Genomic DNA, 13,948 nt, shown 5'->3' with positions numbered 1-13,948 from the left:
CCTGCAACTTTTGCATATTTTATGCAACTTATGCAAGGATACCAGCAAGGTATACATTGTAATTATCCTCAAAGTACCTTTTATATGGAACAAACTCCACCCACAGGAATGTCAGTAAACATAACCAAAAGTTCATCCGCCTAGAAAACTAGTTCCAGCTCCAAAATGATGATTTATACACTTTACAGGCGATTATGTCATGAGACCCGTGCACTGACAGGAGAAAAGTGAACTCTTGGATGGAACATTCCGGCACAGTAACAAATTGGATTTGAATGAAGAAGACCGCCAGGTGTAATATTTGAGCTTAGAGAAAATAATATATGCAATATATGTCTATGATTTTTTAAAGGAGACATATACTCTTCTATTGCACTTTGATTTCCCCCCAGAAATCTAGGGTCCTATTAAATACATTTAAATATTTCCTAAATTCTGTTTCATTTTTTGAATGTTTCCCATTTAAATTTTTTTCTGGATTCCATGATTTATGTTTTAATTAACATTTTATCATTAAAACTAGTCTAAAGTCTAATCAAATGAATGTATAAATCTTTAATCAAATGAAAATATGAAATTAATTAAAACAAATTTTTTTTTTGTTATTTTTGGTCTACTCAACAGAGCTTCACAGTATAAATTAAAACACTGATTAAATAAATCTGTTATTACCTGAGGCATAAGGCTGCTATGGCTGAATCACAGCGTGCTGATATTCAGCACATATTGCTATAATATAATAATAATAATTTAATATAACACTTAAATGTTATTACTACTACATTTAATCTAAAAACTGTATTACTATACAGTAATAATATATTTATGTCAAAATGTCTTCAATTTCAGGCATCCAGTTGAATCAAGCTTTTATTTTGACGGAAAACTGAGTGAAGACTTGTTTGTTCTTGTGTGTATTTTACAAAAGTTTTTAATAAGCTTTTATTTAATTAAATTGCATCCTTCTGCGGTTTAATAATCAGACATGGCCATATTGCTATTTGAATTTGATCAGTTGTAAAACTTTCATTCATTTTATCCCAAATTTGTAAAATTCTGTAAAATTCTGCATTTTAATCTTAATTGAATTTTTATGACTCAGTTACGCAATTACGCCCGCAATTTCCACATCGCACAAATCGTAGCACCCTAGAAATGTTAGTCAAGGTTACTTGCACCAAAATCAGTCATAATTTAGTAGCAAAAATATTTTTTTTTGTTGTATCCACAATACAACTTTTTACAAACTCAATCCAAACCACATCCATATGTGGTCTGAAATCCGATTCAAATCACATTTTTTGGAAATGTGTTTTAGTCAGAATGGTTGGAACATATTTCAAGTCATTTCAGTTGAGGACACAAACATGAGCAGAAGCGAAATTTCCAGTTTTCTGTCTTCTCTTTCACCAATTTGACAGCTACCATCCCTTCTCTTGGCATGGTGCTGATGTGCACCATGGCAACCAAGATACAGTACTGTCCAAAAGTTTTAGGCACTTGTGAAAAATGTTGCATAGTGAGGATGTCTTCAAAAATAATGACATAAATAGTTTTCATTTATCAATTAATGTCATACAAAGTCCAGTAAACATAAAAAAGCTAAATAATATTCGGTGTGACCACCTTTGCCTTCAAAACAGCCCCAATTCTCCTAGATACACCTGGACACAGTTTTTCTTGGTTGTTGGCAGATAGGATGTTCCAAGCTTCTTGGAGAATTCACCACATTTCTTCTATCTATTTCGGCTGTCTCAGTTACTTCTGTCTCTATATGTAATTTCAGACAGACACAATGTTCAGAGGGGGGCTTTGTGGGGGCCATGACATCTGTTGCAGGGCTCCCTGTTCTTCTGTTCTAATCTATCTATTTGCAAAAGTAATGTTTGGGAGTCTAACATTTATATTTTCTATTGACACACTAAAGCTGAAGATATAAATAACCATCTTAAGACAAATGCTTTTGTGAAACATCCTATGTGCCTAAGACTTTTGCACAGTACTGTATATCATATGTTGACTACACTGTCTAAACAGATCCGCCTTCATCACTTGTCATTCCTAAAGACTCATTTTGAAAAACCATCAGAATTGGGTGCAGTGTCAACAAAGCCATAGAGTTAAACATGCTGTTTAAGCTACTGTACCTTTAAGATTTCTGAATGAGTCATTTTTGCAGTTTAGTTTCAGTTAATGGTCTGGGTGGACAGGTGAGGTAGTGTTGAAAGTTAAATAGTAGCATGTCATATTTATTTACAATCTGCTGGTTTAAACCCTCAGGCTTCCTAAAACCCACAAATCCCTCCATGGGCTATGGTTTTATTTAATTAATACATCTCTGCTAATTAATGTGGAATTCTCCATTAGTTCAACCATCTTACTGAGTTTCTCCAACTTTCTTTTTATTTATTTTTAATAAACAGACAACACAAATAACACAAACCATTGGTGGAAACGAGCAATTACAATTCCGTTACATTGAAAGTAGAACAGCAACCTCAAAGAAATAACAAAAAGAAGAAAAGAAAATAAACACAAGTGTATTGTTGACTTGAGTGACATATACACATACAGTGTGTACCCTGCCCAAATTTCACAGCGTATTAGTAAAAGAAAAGGGAGAAAAGAAAAATTGCACAAATGGTGCCTATCAAGCACAAGCTAACCCATGAGGTTTAAAAAAGGCTCCCAGATCTTGAGGAATGTACCCTCTTTCTTAGAAATTATAAAACGTATCTTTTCAAGATGTAAAACATTACCCAATTCTCCGAGCCACATTTCAAATGTTGGTATGTTGCAATATCAATTTCCTGCCTAATATTGTACATAGTGAATTTGCTTGTGCCTCAGGTCTGCTATATGAGCTTTCTGGGTTTACAACCCCAAACAGAATTGTAAGAGGGTCTACTGCGACCTGCCTGTTGAATGCTTTTGACATAAACCCAAATATAAGGCCCCAGAATGACAGCACATTTTGACACAAGAAAAACTGATGAGACAGTGACCCCATCTCAACAAGGCATTTGCTGCACAGCGATGATACTTCTGGAAAAAACATATGTAATTTATCCAGAGAGAAATGTAGCCTGTGAACTACTTTAAACTGAATCAAATTGTGCCTTGTGTTGATTAAGCTACGATGAATATTATCCAAACAGGCTGCCCATATCTCCTCTGAGATTTCCATCCCCAGTTCCAAGCCATCCTGATGGAGTCAGTTGATGTAGCATCCAGATCTTGTAAAAGGCCATAGGAGATAGACACTGTACTCTTTGTGTATGGCTTTAGAGCAGTTAGATTCTCCAGCGGTGTTATTTGTGGTGCTAATTCATACTCTAGGTAGTGAGTTCATAGATAATGCCTCATTTTTTCAGAAATGAAAAAAGTGAGAAGCTGGCAGACTGAAACGCTGCTGAAGATGCTGAAAAGATAACAGCCCATCCTCATTATTTAAGTCCCTCATTGTGTGAATACCCTTTTCCTTCCAAGCTGATAAAACTGTGTCCTGTATTGCCGGAGGGAAGGCATGATTACCGCACATAGGACTATCGAGGGAGACATTTGAACATTTACAAGCTGACACAATTTGTTTCCAAATCTTCAGGGTGTTATGAATAATGGGGTTAAATGTATACACAGATTTAGACAGTTTAACTGGGCTATACATCAGGGCTGGTAAAGAGGAGCATCAGCAGGAAAGGTGCTCTATTTGTAGCCAGGCTGGTATGTCCTCCAGCCAAACGTCAGCATGACATTTCTGCCAGGCAGCAAGGATATTCAGGTGAGCGGCTAAATAATATGATTTAAACTGAGGAAGACAAAATCAACCCTCCTTTTGGTTTTTACATAGGTGTTTTCTGGAGATCCTGGATTGTTTGCCACCCCAAACAAACTGCGATACCATAGCATTCAAAGCTTTAAAATATTTATTAGGGATGAGAGTAGGAATGGCCTGAAAACTATATAGAAACCTGGGCAGCGTAATCATTTTAATGGCATTAATACGTCCTACCATAGAGATGTGGAGGGTTTTCCAATAATCAATATTCCATTTAAGTTGTTGCATTTTTAAGTCTCAGTTAGCCTGTAGTAGCTTTTCCAGCTTTTTTGTGACAATGATGCCTAAGCAAGTACATTTATCTGCGACTAAACTGAAGGAGGTAGAGTTAAGGTAAGTGAGGTCAACCTGCTGTAATAAGAGCATTAATTCACTCTTCCCCAATTTATGTTATATCACGAGGTGCCAAAGGTGTTTATCATGCTCAGCAATGGAGGGATAGAAAGTTTAGGGTGAGATATAAATAGAACCACATCGTTCACGTACGCAGAGAATTTATGTTGCAAACCTTGGTGTACAATGGGGTGTATATCCGGAGAGGAGCGTATGTAAGAAGCAAGTGGCTCTAAAGCGAGAGCAAAGATAAATGGTGATAGTGGGTCCCCTTGTCTCGTCCTCCTACACAGACTGAAAGATTGAGATACATACGAATTCGTTATGACATCTGCTACAGGTTCCTTGTAAATTATTTTAACCCGCTCGGTGAACGATTTCCCAAAATTAAACCCCTCAAGTGCCGAAAACATGTTTTGCCATTCTAACTGATCAAACGCTTTTTCTGCGTCGAGAGAGAGAATAACAGAATCCTCCTCCCGACGCACCGGACTGTAGATTATATTAAATAAATGGCGTAAATTAAAGTAAATGAGCTGGTCCGGAATTAAACCGGTCTGATCCGGGTGTATGAGTTTAGCAATATGGTGTTGAAGTCGATTTGCCAAGATCTTGCTCAGTAGTTTGGTCTCACATGGCAGTACAGAGACCGGTCTATATGAGGATACGTCAATGGGGTCCCTATCCTTTTTTTAAATCTGGGCTATATTAGCTTGATATAATATATGTGAAAAGGAACCTGTATGCTTTATATGTTTCAGCATGCGAAGAATAATTGGAGCAATCAAAAAGCAATATTCCTTATAGAATTCTATGATGAACCCATCAGGTCCAGGGACTTTATTATTTGCAAACTGAAATATTGTGGATTTTATTATTATATTAGCATAATATCAGCATCCAATTCTTCTATAGTGACCCTGTCGAGCTGCGGCATGTCACATTCTTTAAAAAATGCATTATAGTTGACTGACTAACGAAGCATTTAGTCCTATACAGGTTCGAATAGTATTCTACAAAGCAAGAATTTATTTCACGCGGATCTGTGATTATGTCCCCATTTCTCTTAATTTGATGTATCGTTTGCCTGGCTTGTGCCTGCCTAAGCTGTATTGCTAACAATTTTTGTGGCTTTTCTCCAAGCTCAAATAGCTGTTGTTGGTTTCTCGCCAGAGCCGAGCACACCCTTTTTTACATGATTGTATTGTATTCATATTTTAGATTTGTAATCCTTTTTAATATATCCAAGTCAGAAGCTGCGCGATATTGTACATTCAGAAGCTCCACTTCTTGTTCCTTCCTTTTGGGTGCTATATTGGCAATGATCTGCCCTTTCTCCAACTTTCCGACCTGGATCTAAATATATCATTCAACCATTTTGTTTGTGAGTAAAACAGGACCACGAGCATCTAGATGTTGAATTTGCCTGTTCATTTGCTGTAATTAGCGCAGCGGCATATCTCTGCCTGCTTGTGGTTAATAAAGATGACTTCAGAACAGAATGCTACAACAGAAGTGGCCATGTTCGAAATGGAAGAGTAACAAACTGTGTAGTGCATATTGTACAGTATGTTTTGCAAAGTTGATTGCAAAATTTGCATGTTATGCACACAGTATACATACTGCAAACTACAGAAATAGTAAGCTATTAGAATGCTTTTCCGAACATCACCAGTGTAATTTTTTACTTGAGTCCCCTTTTTTGTACTCTTGTTTTGTTTCAAGTGTATAGACAGGACTGAGAATAAGAGATAAAATATCTTAGTCTGTGGAGCAGATAATGATGTCCGATTGTTGGCGCTTCTGATGAAATATCGATTCGCTTTGTTTCAGAATAGTAGAGTTTACAAATGTGATGTGTGCAGAGTGATGTAAAGACTGGAAGTCTTTTGACTATCAGCATGAAGTCTGGTCCACATTGTATTTTGACCTCTAACCATAGGTGGTGCTAAGGGTGGGCCACTGGTTTTTATAATTTTGTAGGGATGCCAAAAATTACCTGTATCGGCTTCAGTATCAAGTCGATACAAAAATATTAAAATAGGGCTGGGAAATGTAACACCTCAATTTTTGTGATTTATATTTTTGGTTTAATGTGTTAATAAAAATGAATTTAATTAATTCAGTATCCGTTTTTTTACTTCCTGAAACTTCACGCAATAGGAGAAAGGTGTCCAGAGTTGTTCCTGGCAGGCTATTCAGCCTTACATGCTCGGATTAGGGTGAGGACAGGGTTAGGACATCTGCTGCCTGCCAGGAACAAACCAAGGCACCTTTACACCATGCATGGTTGAAATTTCACTACTGATTTCCCCCACTTTCTGTGGCTAAAATTGGGATATACTGTGCATTCAGAAAGTATTAAGACCCCTTAATTTTTTCACATTTTGTTATGTTGCAGCCTTATGCTAAAATGCTTTAAATAATTTTTTTTTTTTTTATCACATCAATCTACACTCCATACCCCACAATGACAAAGCAAAAACCAGATTTCTGATAACCTTGCAAATTTATTAAAAAGAAAAAACTGAAATATCACACTGACATAAGTATTCAGACCCTTAACTCAGTACTTAGTTGAAGCGCCTTTCGCAGCATTACAGCCTCAAGTCTATTTGGGTATGATGCAACAAGCTTTGCACACCTGGATTTGGTGATTTTCTGCCATTCTTCTCTGCAGATCCTCTCAAGCTCTGTCAGGTTGGATGGGGACTGTCGGTGGACAGCCATTTTCAGGTCTCTCCACAGATGTTCAATTGGGTTCATTCATTTTACATTTATTTACATTTATGCATTTGGCAGACACTTTTATCCAAAGTGACTTACAGTGCACTTATTACAGGGACAATCCCCCTGGAGCAACCTAGAGTTAAGTGCCTTGCTCAAGGACACAATGGTGGTGGCTGTGGGGATTGAACCAACTACCTTCTGATTACCAGTTATGTGCTTTAGCCCACTACGCCATCACCACATCATTCCAGCCTCTGGTTGGGCCACTCAAGGACATTCACAGAGTTGTCCCTAAGCCACTCTTGCGTTGTCTTGGCTGTGAACCTTCGGCCCAGTCTGAGGTCCTGAGCACTCTGGACCAGGTTTTAATTAAGGATATCCCTGTATTTTTCTGTGCTCAGCTTTCCTTCAACCCTGACCAGTCCCACAGACCCTGCCGCTGAAAACACCCCCACAGCTTGATGCTACCACCACCATGCTTCACCGCTGGGATAATATTGTGCAGGTGATGAGCGGTGCCTATTTTCCTCCAGACATGACGCTTGGAATTGAGGCCAAACAGTTCAATATTCATTTCATCAGGCCAGAGAATCTTGTTTCTCACAGTCTGAGAGTCTGTTTTGGTCCTTTTTACATGTCTTGCACTGAGGAGAGGCTTCCGTCTGGCCACTCTGCCATAAAGCTCATATTGGTGGAGTGTTGCAGTGATGGTTGTCCTTCTGCAAGTTTCTCCCATCTCCACACATGATCTCGTGAGCTCAACCAGAATGACCATCAGGTTCTTGGTCACCTTTCTTACCAAGGCCTTTCTCCCCGATTGCTCAGTTTGGCAGGGTGGCCAGCTCTAGGAAGAGTCCTGGTTGTTCCAAACTTCTTTCATTTAAGAATTATGGAGGCCACTGTGCTCTTGGGAACCTTCAATGTAGCTGAAATTTTTTGTAGCCTTCCCCAGATCTGTGTCTCGACACAATCCTGTCTCTGAGCTCTGCAGGTGTTCCTTTGACCTCATGGCATGGTTTTTGCTCTGATATGCATTTTCAGCTATGAGACCTTATATAGACAGGTGTGTGCCTATCCAGATCATGTCCAATCACTCCAATCAAAGTGTAGAAACATCTCAAAGATGATCCAGAGAAATGGGACGCACCTGAGCTAAATTTCAAGTGTCATTGCAAAGGGTCTGAGTACTTATGTCAATGTGTTATTTCAGTTTTTTTTTTTTTATTAATAAATTAATTAGCTATAAAATCTGGTTTTTGCTTTGTCATTATGGGGTATGGAGTGTAGATTGATGTGAAAAAATATTTCAAATATGTTATGTTAGGCTTCAACATAACAACGTAAAAATGCCTACTTGGTAAGATATTAGAAACTGTGTTGACTTGGTCCATCCAGTTGCAATAAGTGCCAAGTGTTTACATATATAACCCTGAAAGAATAATATATATATTGTTCTGGAGGAATTCATGCCAATGCAAGGCCATGAAACTTGCAAACTTTGGCAAATCCAGCAACTGCTTTTATAAAATTTTATGGGAACTTTAAGTTTTATTTCCAGTAATATTTAAAGATTTACCTCACAAATGTAACATTTACGCTTTTATTATAAAGTGTAAAATGCTCCAATATCTCGTCATAGGATGGTCCCATGCAGATGTGGGTAGAGTAGCCAAAAACTGTAATCAAGTAAAAGTACAATTACTTTAAAAAAAATTACTCAAGTAGCAGTAAAAGCACTAACATAAATAATTACTAGAGTAAGAGTAAGAAAGTATACAATTAAAAGAGTACTCAAGTATTGAGTAACTCATTACTTTCATAAATTACATAATGGACGATATCTACCCTATATTCCATTATATAATACAAATTTAACATGTATTACAGAATTATTATTTTTATTATTAATATTATTAATGGAAATTATGTCATCATTCACCATCATGTTGTTCCAAACCCGTATGACTTTCTTTCTTCCATGCAACACAATAAGGAGATTTTAGACAGAATATTTGCCTGAGTCACCATTTACTTTCAGTGAATGTGTTTTTTAATCTCTATATTTTGAAAGTGAATGGTGACCGAGACTGTCAGTCTCTAACATTCTGTCTAACATCTTTTGTGTTCCACAGAATACAGAAGGTAACACGGGTTTGGAACAATATGAAGATTGGGAAATTATGACAGAATATTACATTATGGCTGAGCTATCACTTTAAAGGTATAGTTCACCCAAAAATGAAAATTCTCTCATCATTTACTCACCCTCATGCCATCCCAGATATGTATGACTTTATTTCTTCTGCAGAACACAAATGAAGATTTTTAGAAGAATATTTCATCTCTGTAGGTCAGTACAAAACAGTACACCAAAAGTTTGATGCTCCAAAAAGCACATAAAGGAATCATAAAAGTAATCCATAAGACTCCAGTAGTTAAATCCATTTCTTCAGAAGCGATATGATAGGTATGGTTGAGAAAGAGATCAATATTTGTCATTTTTTGCTAGACATTCTTCTTCCTGCCCAGCAGGGGGCGATATGCAGAGAATCACCAAAAACACAAGAAGAAGAATGTGAAAGTGATCTGTTTCTCATCCACACCTATCACATCGCTTCTGAAGATATTGATCAAACCACTGGAGTGTTATGGATTACTTTTATACTGACTTATGTGATATTTGTTTTAACTTTAAAATGTTGGCACCCATTCACTTGCATTGTATGGACTAAAAGAGCTGAGAAATTCTTCTAAAAATCTTAATTTGAGTTCAGCAGGTGAAAGAAAGTCATACACATCTGGGATGGCACGAGGGTGCGTAAATGAGAGAATTTACATTTTTGGGTGAACTATCCCTTTAAGGGCTCTTGTCAGATCTGGATGAATTTGTCAATAAGAAGAGAGGTTTGGAAACATTTCAACACCGGTTGTGGAACACTCGCTGTATCTGAAACCACCCCCTATCCACTATATAGTGCACTTTTTCGGGTGTATGTCATTTTGTAGGAGTGTCTGTATTCTGAGTGAGCCACTCATTCTCTACTTTTGTTCATTCATTCTTACCCACAATGCACTTTAATTTCGAGTGTACATTTGGTGTACACTCGACGACGGTTATTTGCCCATAATTCACTGTGGGGAAGACGTACGAGCTGGGTGTTCACTGCTTCCTTTACTCCTGCAATGTTTTATTTCATGCTGAATGCATTAAATTACTTTTGACAAATCATTACTTGATTAAAATAACATAATAACATATAGAGAGGCAAAACAGATGCATTTTAAAACATACTCTTTATTTATATTTATACAGAATTTTGCCATTAAGCTAAAGAATACTTTATTTACTAAATAATTCATTGACTGCTGAGATATAGTGCACTCACTGCCATTCACCATATAGGAAATAGTGAATGAGTGAACGAGTGACACAGCCACTCTCTTCACCATACGGTCGCCTCGCGCCCGCACATCTCTCACATGCGTGCCCTGCACACCTTGCTATGCACTTGCAGAAATGCTGTCTGTGGGGGCCTGGGTAGCTCAGTGGTAAACGACGCTGGCTATCACCCCTGGAGTTCGCTAGTTCGAATCCCAGGGTGTGCTGAGTGACTCCAGCCAGGTCTCCTAAGCAACCAAATTGGCCCAGTTGCTAGGGTGGGTAGAGTCACATGGGGTAAACTCCTCACGGTCGCTATAATGTGGTTCGTTCTCGGTGGGGCGCATGGTGAGATGAGCGCGGATGCCACAGTGGGTGGCGTGAAGGGATTAATCAGCCCAAAGTAGCTGCGATAGTTGCCAGTACTCCTGCAAGGGTGTGGGTTTACACTTAAAAACTGATGTCATAAGAGCCCAGTTACAGAATCACCCTGAAAATGACCATCACTACATCACAGAAAAGCCTGCATTATCATTAGAGCCACAAATTACCTCAGAGTACTGCCTTAAGTTGGATCTGCAATTTTAATCTTGAAATATCCACTTGTCTTGGTGTTAAATGTAGGCATTGCATGATGAAGCTATTCTTTTTTCACTGTGCAGAGTGAAGAAAGTGTTTCACTTTGTTAGAAGAGCATGATGCTGCAGCAGAGATGGACTCGGCTTGAGTGAGAGTCTGTGACAGCGCGTGCAGCTGTGTGAACTTCCGCTGTTGTAAAAGTCACATTCAGTAATCTCTCAGTAAATTACGCATTCATTAAAATTAAACCCAGTAATGTAATGACAGGAACGCTGCCCATTGTAACAAATTAAAAGTACATTTTTTCATTAGAAATTTACTTCAGTGAGAGTAAAAAGTACCCACTTTTAAACCTACTCTAAAAGTAATTTTTTTTTCCAAAAAGTTACTCAAGTAAATGTAATGGAATAAATGTAGCGTGTTACTACCCACCTCTGGCCCCATGTGTATCCATAGAGGTCTAGGCTAAGCCCCAAATATCCAGTGACCCCAGAACCGCCCCTGCCTCTAACCGCCCACTTTGTAATCAGAATTTACTCAGTTTTGCATTGTGTAAAGCGACCAGTCAGAATAAAACAGGCAATTCCTGACAGCTCTTGCCATTTTTACATGCAATATTCATTAGACGATATATGAAATGTCCCGAGGCTTAGACTACCTCAATGGTCTAAAAATAAAGCTTATGTTTTCCAACATTTTCAATGTCATGGTTATTTCCGCTCGTCTACAGATGAAAACAACTGAAAATCATCAACCTAATTTTCTAAAATTCAGATGGCTTCTGTGTTTCATTCATAGTTTACCACTTTCTCCTTCCCTCCTCCCAATATTAGCCGTGTCCCACCATAGACTGTTGGCTCTGGATTAGAGAAGCTTTGTTCAACAGATTCAACAGCCTCAAGAGGAAGAAGAAGTATTATTTATATAGCGCCATTCCCAAAGCTCAAGGCCGCTTTACAATAAGTACATTTCAGAAATACATTTCATAACATGATAAAAAATACAAGATACTGTACATATATATATATATATATATATATATATATATATATATATATATATATATATATATATACAAAATACTTTAAAAAAGGAAAAAGGGTTACTGAAAGTGTACTGCAAATAGATACGTTTTCAGCTGGGTCTTGAAAGTGGATAGAGAGGAAATATTACGAAGAGTAAGGGGTAATGCATTCCATAGCTTAGGAGCAACAACACAGAATGACCTTCCACCTACAGTGGACAATCAAGATTTAGGAACAGACAAAAGGCCAAGTTCAGAAGATCTAAGAGACAGAGTAGGTAAATAAAGGTGAAGAACAGTAGATCAGACAAATAAACCAGAGCAAGACCATTTAAAGCCTTAAATGTTAGGAGTATCTTAAATTGAATACGGGATGCAACAGGTAGCCAGTAGAGATCATGCAGAAGAGGGGTGATGTGGGCAGAGCACCTTGTGAAGGTGAGGATTCTTGCAGCTGCATTTTGGACATACTGTAGTCTAGCTTTTTGCGGTAAGCCGATAAACAAGGCATTACAACAATCAAGGCGTGATGTGATCAGAGCATGTACCAAGGTTTCAGCATCAGCCAGAGTGAGTGAAGATCGGAGTCATGCAATATTCCGTAAGTGGAAGAAAGAGTTTTTAACAACAGATGAAATATGAGAATCAAGAGAGAGAGAGGAGTCAAATAAAACACCAAGATTACGGACAGAAGGGGAGGGCTTAACATGAACCCCATCAAAATCAAAACATTGTTCCATTCTTTTTACTTGTGTAGTGGAGCCAATTAATAATATTTCAGTTTTGTTGTTATTGAGTTTAAGAAAATTCAGGGACATCCAGTGTTTGATGTCTCACACATGCAGTGAGTGAGTCAGGAAGAGATGATGAGTCAGAGCTGGGGGTAAGGTAAATTTGGATGTCATCAGCATAGCAATGAAATTGAAGGCCATGTTTACGTATGATGTCACCAATTGGAAGCATGAAAATAATGAACAGTAATGGTCCAAGATACGGAACCCTGCGGAACACCTTGTGTTAGAGAAGCAGTGGTAGATTTGTAATTTTGTATAGTGACGAAATATTTTCTGTCAGTAAGGTAAAAAGTAAGCCAGGATAGAGCTGAACCAGTGTTGCCAGTTTCAGAGAGGCGAGAAATGAGAATTTAATGGCAAACAATATCAAAAGCAGAACTCAGATCAAGAACTAATGCAGGATGGTTGGAGGTGGAGTACATCTTTCACACACTGCCTAGATCGTCTTTGCTCATGTTGAAAAATGTAGAACTTCTCAAATGAGTTTTTTTTGTGGGTGGAGCGACTCGCAGGGGCTATTTTGTGCCCCATTTATCTGTCAAGTGAAGGGGTGGGGTGGGGGGGGGGGGGAGTGTCATCCATTATAAGTGTTGAGTGGGGGGGCAAAACAAATGACATTGAGAGTTAATCTTGCCAAAACCCTGCTGATGTCAATAATCAAGCTGAAATGCAGATTAATCAAAGATGAAGTCGATAATTCTGTAATAGAGTGCAACAGTCAACAACCAACTTGTTTAAAGTGGCCTTGGCTCTGGAAGTTTTTTTGCCTATACATTTTATCCATCAGAAAATTCTTTAAAAATTGCCCAACTCTTTCACTACCTAACTTTCACCACCACAGGAATTACATTTGAAGTTAAAAACAATGATTGGTGTCTGAGAACTTTGGTGAAGTGTTTGAGTTTGATTTATTGGTTGTGGCAGTGCCCCCAGTAGCTACAGCAACTATGGACGGAAGTGTTGGAGAACTGTGTAATCTTTAATCTGAACTTGAAACCTGAATAATGAAACTTTAAACAAGTTTCAATGCATATAAATGCAGAAAGGGTTCAGAAGGGTTCTTGTGGACAGCGGCTTTCATTGAATATGACAGTTGATATGACGTCTGACATTTTGAAACACAGTTCCAGCTCTGATCGCTGACTTCAAATCAATGTTAGTTTTGTCTTAAAGGAATATGACATTTCTGTTATCGTGAACTCATCCTCATGTCATTCCAAATGCTTTTCCATACAATGAAAGAGAATTGGGATTGGAGCTGTTAAGATCGA

The sequence above is a fragment of the Myxocyprinus asiaticus genome, chromosome 39 (assembly GCF_019703515.2).
Source record: "Myxocyprinus asiaticus isolate MX2 ecotype Aquarium Trade chromosome 39, UBuf_Myxa_2, whole genome shotgun sequence".
NCBI lineage: Eukaryota > Metazoa > Chordata > Actinopteri > Cypriniformes > Catostomidae > Myxocyprinus > Myxocyprinus asiaticus.
The sequence above is the reverse complement of the archived record's forward strand: the minus strand, read 5'-3'. Positions refer to the sequence as shown.